Genomic DNA, 8611 nt, shown 5'->3' with positions numbered 1-8611 from the left:
CCATGCACGTGTATGGAGGATGGGAATTGTGCGTACCAGCTGTCACAGCTGGTAGAAAAATATTTACAAAAAGCAGATGGAAAGGTCTTGGCTCAAAAATATGGCCGATCGACCAAACAAAGTGTTGATCGACCAAAAAAAGTGCCGATCGACCACCACTTTTGGCTGATGGCAAGAAAACATGGCCAATGGCATCATGCCTTAGCCGATGGGTTGAGGGGATGGACAACAAGCCACCCTCTTCCCTCAGAAGCAAAACCACAAGTCCTTGGTCCACAACCAAGCACAAAACAGACAAGTTGAGAGATCCTAAGGCAAGGCGTACAGCCGAGACCTTCGGGAACTCAAAACGAACACGAGCATAGATGATTATCGAGTGTTCAAACGATGACGTCCAAGTATTGAGGACGATCAAAAATGAGGTGTCTACAATGTGCCTCATAGTCTTCATCATTCATCTCCTCAGTTGGGATTTTGTTTGGATTTTTCTCAGTAAAAATAGAAGCACCTTTCAAAAAGATGAGGTAAAAAAGAACTTTTCATTTTCATCTCTTAAAATGAACTCCCTGGAACTTGAAAGGTTTGTTGAGATCTCCAATTCATTATTAGTTTGTTCTGGTACTTGTTCCATGTTGATCTCCTTAAAATTGTTGGTGAAAATACCAGAAAAATTATATTTTATTGATAAGAAATGCAAGAAAAAAAATGAGATACAAATAGATTAGGCTGAGGCACGGATATTTCATTTTCTTTAAAGAGATCAAGCCCATTGCGATAGGAAGAACACAAATACCGATGCAGCAGTCACGAAACTATGGCTTGTCCCCTCCATGATACAACAGTCCGACCACTTGTCGTATGGTTTAGGCCAACTCTGCACAAAATGGCGAACCCAAAGCTCCACCAAGAAAAAACACCATTCTTTGGCTAGTAATCTCTCAAGTATAAAAAATAGTTGGTGTAGAAAAGAGTAGATGAGAGGAACTATTTATAGGCCATTAGAATCTTACAAATTACACCAAAAAAATAATGACCATTAAACTAGAGAAAAAAGAGAGTCTAAATATTAACTCGGCACTAAGTCCATGAACTTCCAATTAATCTCCATTCATGAACAAGACAAAAGGTCACTAAAAAATAATAAATCTCTATTCACCAAACAAAATAAAATTTATGAACAAAATCAAAAAAGTCACATAAAAAATAAATAAATAAATAAATAATATTAAAATGATCCGACAGTAAAATCACCTATGTCATTTGTTGGACTTGTGAGTTCGTTCAGAATCATTCTAACGCATCTTACATGACTCTTTCGAGCCAAATTGTGTGGAAGACTAGGAATGCTCTAGTCTTTAATCACATACCTGCTAGGGGGGTAATGATACATCCCACTAAAAGTGGTGCTCTAAAGCACCACTAATGAGTTGGCAAGTACTTTAACTAAAAAAAAAAAAAACACAAGACACAGGCAGTAGGTCCCGTCCACTGCCACATCACTAGTGGTGCTTTTAGAGCACCACTTTTAGTGGTCTCAAGCATTATTGACCCCCTCTCGGCAGTCCTCAAAATCTCCTTCCTCCATTCTATTTTGTCCTCACTCTCTTCACCTCTAGCTATGGCTATAGTGTCACACAACTTTGGAAATCATCAATAGCCTGATTTTGTACTATAATTTTATTTTATTTATTTTAAAATTTATACTAAAATATTTGGTGCAAGTCTTTTTTTTTATAAAGTAAAAAAAATCTAAAAATATAAGAATAAATTATATTTATAATTCTTGTAATTTGTCTCTAATATTAATTTGGTTCCTGTAATTTTAATTTCATCAATTTAATAGTCTAATTATGAAATGAAGAGAAAAATAGTATATTTATTAGGTTCAAATGAATTGAGAGAGGTTAATGACCAATTTAAAATGGTTTATTTCATTTTTAATAAACAATTGTTTTTTAATTATCCCTTGATTTATAATTTTCAATCATCATTGTATCTTAATTGGTTAGAACGTGACAGAGAAGTGACCTTCTAAATACACTTTTTTTTTTTTTGGGTAAGTACCTTCTAAATATACTTGCTTTATTTGTTTTTCATATTTTCTGTTTTTTCTTTCCTTACTAGTGATTATCGTTGGAATTCATGTTGAGAAAATTGTGATGCTAAATATTATTAAAACTACCCTGTATACACACGCACACATATATATGGATGCATGGATGTGCGAAACAAAATCAATTCTTACAGGGGCAGTTGTGTTTTTTTCATTAATCATCTTCAAGCTCAATGTACGATTAAAATTATAATTTTGTTTTTGCTATTTTTGTTATATAAATATTAACTTTTTGTTTTCACTTTATAATAAGAGAAAAGAGAGAGTGCTAAGTTGTGCCTGTCTAAATCAATTCTCGTCGAACATGAATAAGGAAAGGAAAGAAAAGTGAATGAAATATAAATTTCTTCTTTTTCTCTTCTTTTTTTTTTTTAACTTTCCCCTTCTCTTTTTGTTTCCTTTTGCAAATTACTTCTCAAATTTATGGTCCAATCTTAGTTGTCCTTGTACAACTTTTCTCTACTTGTGGATGTATCCTTTATCTATCTTGGGTGACTTATTTTTGACAAAAGCACCATATTTGGTCTGGGATTTTTTTTATACTGATAATGCTTCTTGCACTTGCACGGATATGTCTTTTCAATTATTACTGACTTAACACACTGTTTTCATGATTTTATGACTGAATGAATGTGACAGTTTTAACTTCTTTTTTCTTTTTCTTTTTTGCAGGTGAAATGTTGGCAAATTCAACGGCAGACAAAGGCTCCTCAGGCTGCTGGACTCATACTGATTTTGAGAAAGGGTCCATCTGTGCTGAGGTAATTCCTTGAACCATTTTTTCCCTCTTTTAAACTGTCTACATTTTGTTGTCTTATTGGTTTTTTTTCTCTTTCATGATATTTTAAGAAGTTGCATTGGCAGTTCATTGATTTTTTATTTTTATTTTTTATTCTTTACTTTCTGTTGTTTATTTATGAGGATTCAAAATTGACATCTAGAAAAATCTTCCAATATGTTTACATAATATGTTTTCCAATGAGCTACTTGAAAAACTTTCCTTGGAATAAAATCAACCTGATTGTAACGTATTGCTATCCTTAAAATGTTTCAAAGTGAATAATCCAGTGGTGATTTTTTCTTCTTAAAAATTGAATTCCTTGTTATCATCTTAAAAACACCAAATAATATTGTTTGTCAGTTGAACTGCTAGAAAGTGCTGACTTTGAATTTGTGATGATAACCAGGTGATGAAATTTGAAGATCTAAAGGAACTTGGAAGTGAACCGGCTGTTAAGGTATGCTTTAATTCAATGTACTTCACTAAAATATTGGTTACATTTTTAATGACCTGCACCATTTGTTCGACCATGAATTTGCAGATTATTTAACCCCTTTTCTATTTTCTTTTTCAACTTTGAGTCAAAATAGTTACTTCTAAATTAGACAATCTTAACTATTATTATTGTTTTTATTATTATTATTATTTAAAAGTTCAATAAAGACAAAAATAAATCAATTTTTTATAGGCTTTTCGATTAAATTTTGCCTTTTTTTTCATGGTGGTTTAGCCTATAGACCATCTTAAGAAGTAAAAAGTTTGATATAATTTTAAAAAGAAAAAGTTCATCAAAGAAAAAAGACTGAAAAAAAAAATGAGCCAAGCTTCATTAGTACTATTATACCTTCATCAATTCATTGTCAATTCCTTCTCTTTAGGCATGTTTGGTATGCGAGTATTTTACTCTAAAAGTCAAAAAAAATATTAAAAAAATAAAAAGCCTGTAATTTATGTTAAAAAGTAAAAAAATTATTTTTTTTTTTTACTTTTTACACAGTCTTTCGTAAAAAATTAGAAAATTATTACAAACATATAAATTTTTTTCTCCTCATATTTTAATTAAAAAAATAAAAAATTATTAAAATAGTATGTTGTCAAATAAGAATTAAGGTCTCGTTTGGAAACCCTCTATTTTAGTCAAAAAGTCAAAAAGTTACTAAATTAGTCAAAAAGCTAATAATTCATACTAAAAAGTCAAAGATTCTCTTTTCTTTCTACTTTTTGCACATCTTTTCGTAAAAAATTAAAAAATCATTCTAAGCATATTAATTTTTTTTAAGTCATATTTTAATCAAATAATTAAAAATTACTAAATTAACCTGTTTCCAAACGAGATCTAAGTCTTGGCTGTTACTTCCTTAATTAGTCCAGCCCTTTTGGGTTATATTTTAGTTTTTTGGCTTAATTTTGTTTGGGTTTTGCCTTATACCCCCGGTGGGGGTCGCACCCCAGTGAGGTGGCGTGCCCCCACTGGCTGCCAACCAAAAAAAAAAAAAATTATTGTTTTTTTTTGCCCAATCATGAACCTCCATTTCACTAGGTGTCGACTCTCAGTGAGAGTATAAATCATTTTTGATTTTGTTTTTCTTGCATAGGCTGCCGGGAAGTACAGACAAGAAGGGAAAAACATGCGTGGTCCAAGACGGAGATGTCATATTGTTCAAGTTCAATGTTTCTCGTAGTGTAGTTCAAAAAAAAAAAAAAAATGTTTCTGGTGGTGGGAAGAAGTGAGATATGCACACATCTCGAGAAAAAAAAAAAAAAAAACCCTCTTACCTTGTTTTGCATCTGCCGAAATTTTTGACAGGTGAGTAGATCCCCCAGTACAGTGGGATTTGCTGACGACTAGGCTACTAGCTAATGAACTCAAAACTAATTATAGTCTTTGGTATAATTGTGAAAAAATAATTATAAATTATAATTTATGAGATTATAAGTGCCAATTATATCTTCCCGTTTGTTAAATTAGTTAAGATTCTTACAGTTGTTATAATTGTAATTGTAAATTATTTTTTGTATTTCAAATTACAAAATTTTATTAAATGATTTTCTTTAATTAGTGTTGTTTGTTCTAATTCTATTGTTCTGTTGCTTAATTTTAATCATATTTGATTTCGTAATCTATGTTCTTCATTCTACTTGCTATTTCCGCCTTTTGGTATCAGAGCCATGTTATATTGTATCATGTTTCTAACTGCTTTGTTGCTTATAAATACTTAATTCCATTGTTTATTTGATTAATCCAGTTTTCAGTTCATCTTACTCATCCAAGAGATCAGTCTGCGTTTATCCACCTGATTTAAATAACCCACTTTTGTTACCTGTTCAGAGTAAGTCCTTAGAGTTAGGCAGTGCAGGACACTGGGGTCTTCCAAATAGGGTCTGTACTCAAACCATTTTGGTCTGTGATAACATGACTAGAATAAGGTATGTATTAAAGTATCTGTAAAACTGATTAATTAAACAAAACAATGAATTGATTATTTAGAAGTAACTCATCAGTCAGTTCTAGGTCAACAACTTTGCCCTCAATACCAAATCAAGGGTTAGTAATAAATGAAGAAGATGTTAAAATACAAAATGATAAAATTGATGCAGGATGGAATATACCTAAATTGCCAATTAAAGAAATTTATAAAACTAATTTTATACAGAATGTTTTTAAAATCACTCTACATGTCAAAACCATTGAACAAGTTTATGTTTTAGAAAAATCACGAGAAACCTGTTAATTATTTGATGCAAAATTAATTAAAAGACATTTAAATAATGGTTACAATTTTATGCATATTGGTCTAATTCAAGTTGGTGTTAATTCATTAACCATAGTCGGAAAAAATACCTCTGTTTTATTATGTTTACGCGATGCTCGATTTCTTGATTACAATGATAGTTTAATGGGTATAATGGAAACTGGTCTGCATAAAGGTCCAGTACATTTCAATTATTTTTCTGATTTTACACTTAATTTACACGATCCACATATTTTACATGCATTAACATTAAATATTCAGTTACATGGTTCATTTACTAACATGAAAGACAAAGTTCATAACGTTGCATTAATATATCGTGTTCATTACAAATGTATGCAAATTAATTTAAATGTTCATGCTTTACATAAGAGTCCCAAAGATAAAACTCTATTAATCCAAAGTAGTAGTAATGCTGGAGAATCCCATATTAATGTTCCTCAAATGATTGAATAGAAAAATGTAGATTTACCTAATCAATGGATTACTGTCAACGAAAATTATAAACACAATCAACAACAATCCTCAATTCAAGATATCCAAGATATTCACCAATTCACTGATGGTTCTATTCGTATTAAATTTAATCGAAGTCAATCCTCTCGACATAGTACATCTAGTGTTCCAATTGAAATTGAAACTGAAGATGAAATATTTAATACTCCTTTATTTAGAAAAAAAAGTCAAATCCATCTTGGCCAACCCTCTATAAATAAATTAAAAGGTATTGATAATACTACTTCCTCTCAAATTAGTAAACATGTTTATTCTACACATACACATTTACCTGAAGAAGAAATTGCTTCCAATCATTCTTCAACTCGAACTGATTCTGAAGAATTTATACCACCGGTTAATCCTCAATTAATGACAATTAAAAAAGAATTCAAACCTGATCTAGATAAATTACTTATTGAATTTAAATCTTCTAAAAATAAAACACTCAGACATGCTTACTATGCTAAACATAATTCTACTAAAATGTCCACAATTACTAGACAATGGTATGATTTTATGGTCGAATATGGTTTTGAATTACCTCTATTAGAATATGTTGACAAATATTACAAAAAGATTAATACAATAACCAAACATAAATGAAAAACTTCTAACACTACTTCTGTTAGTTCTAGTCATCCTCCTTTAGAAAAAAATAATTCTTAATCAACAAGGGTTTGACATCCCTGCTTTTCCTTTCAAACTACCTGGTAATGATACTAAAATTAAAAAGGTTATTGAGCAAAATAATTATACTAATCAATGTTTAAAAACAATTGGAAAACAATTAGACAAAATAGAAACCAATTTAGAATCTGTTCAAAACTCATCTACTAAACAACCTTTAGATCCACCCTTACTTAATCTACCCAGTAATCGTTCCAAACGAACCAGTTTAGTTACAAATGATAAATCCACCATCAAAGCTATTGAAAAATTATTTACTAAATTATCTACCTCTGATAATACTCCACCTTCTAGAGATAAAGGTCTTACTGTTCTAAATCAACAACCTACTACTACAATTGTTTCTGCCCAATCAGACACTGAAACCACTGATGATGACATAAATCAACTAACTCAACAATTCCAATTTTCTCATCTTCATAAAAGTCATTATCCCAAAGTTAATCCACAAACTACAAAAAATTGGTATTCTCGGCCTACTCCTGTTGATCTTCAATTTGAAGAAACTAACCTCAATAATCAATTTTCTGTTTCTGCTAAAAAGTTATACGAATGGAATATTGATGGTCTTAGTGAAGATCAAATCCTCCAAAAGTTAAATCATCTGTCTATTGTCTCCAATAGTTATCTCTCCAATTATCCCCAATACACTCAACCTGAAATTGTTTTATTAATTACTTCTGATTTCACTGGTATGCTCAAATCATGGTGGGAAAAATATTTAACCAAAGATCAAAGAGAATCTGTAATTTATGCTAATCAAACTGATGATAATGGTTTACCTATCTTTGATGAATCAATTGGAAGTTGCCACCCTGATGGTATAAATGCCTTAATTTATACAATTGTTAGACATTTCATTGGTACCCCAACTAATATATATTCTCGCATACATGATCAACTTAGTAATCTGACTTATCCAACCTTAAGTGATTTTAGATGGTACAAAGATGTGTTTACCTCTAGAGTTATGTTAAAAGAAGACTGTACTAAGCCATTCTGGAAAAAAAAAATTTATTAATGGATTACCTAGTTTATTTGCTCACAAAATTAGAGATGTCCTTAGCCAACCTACTGGTGTTATTGAATATGATAATTTAATATATGGTGATATAATTAGCACTATTCAAAAAGAAGGCTTAAAAATGTGTATTGACCTTAAACTTAGTCAAAAAGCCACTAAAAATAAACACAAAGCTAAATATGAATTAGGAAATTTCTGTGAACAATATGGTTTACCTCTCGTAGCACCCTCTCGTAGGAAATCACATAAATATTCTAAGCATAAATATAAATCCAAATATTCTAATCAATACAAAAAGAATTATTCACCTTCCAAATCCAATGATAAATTTTATACTAAACCTAAAAAGAAACATTATAAAAAGAAACATTACAAAAAATCTAAATCTAATAAAGATATAACATGTTATAACTGTGGTAAAAAAGGTCATTATTCAAATAAATGCAAAGAGAAACATAAATTAAAAGATAAGGTTAATCAATTACAAATAAGTGACGAATCTAAGAATCAAATATCTGAGATTTTTCAATTAAATCAATCTGATAGTGATTCCTCTTCCAGTAATCCATCAACTTCTTCTCATAATAATTCACCCAATACTGATTCTGATAATAATATAACGTTAGGATGTAATGATGTCTGCTGTAAACCAGTTAAACAAATTACTGTCCTTACCAAATCAAATCAAGAAGAATCTGCATTAATCGAATTAATTAGCAAATTAGATGATCCTAGTTTAAAACAAAATTATATGG

At 30.4% G+C, this 8611-nt stretch overlaps 1 long non-coding RNA gene across 1 annotated transcript; it reads left to right on the top strand.

The window, feature by feature from the left end:
- The first annotated feature begins 2751 nt into the window (after positions 1 to 2751).
- On the top strand, positions 2752 to 4947 carry LOC114282776 (uncharacterized). The gene is made up of 3 exons (XR_014341042.1): positions 2752 to 2874; positions 3301 to 3351; positions 4490 to 4947. It is a non-coding gene; the product is annotated as an uncharacterized LOC114282776 (long non-coding RNA).
- Positions 4948 to 8611: the final 3664 nt, after the last annotated feature.

Source organism: Camellia sinensis, chromosome 9 (genome assembly GCF_055761805.1).
Source record: "Camellia sinensis isolate YWXY chromosome 9, ASM5576180v1, whole genome shotgun sequence".
NCBI classification, from domain to species: Eukaryota; Viridiplantae; Streptophyta; class Magnoliopsida; order Ericales; family Theaceae; genus Camellia; species Camellia sinensis.
The sequence above is the reverse complement of the archived record's forward strand: the minus strand, read 5'-3'. Positions and strand labels throughout refer to the sequence as shown.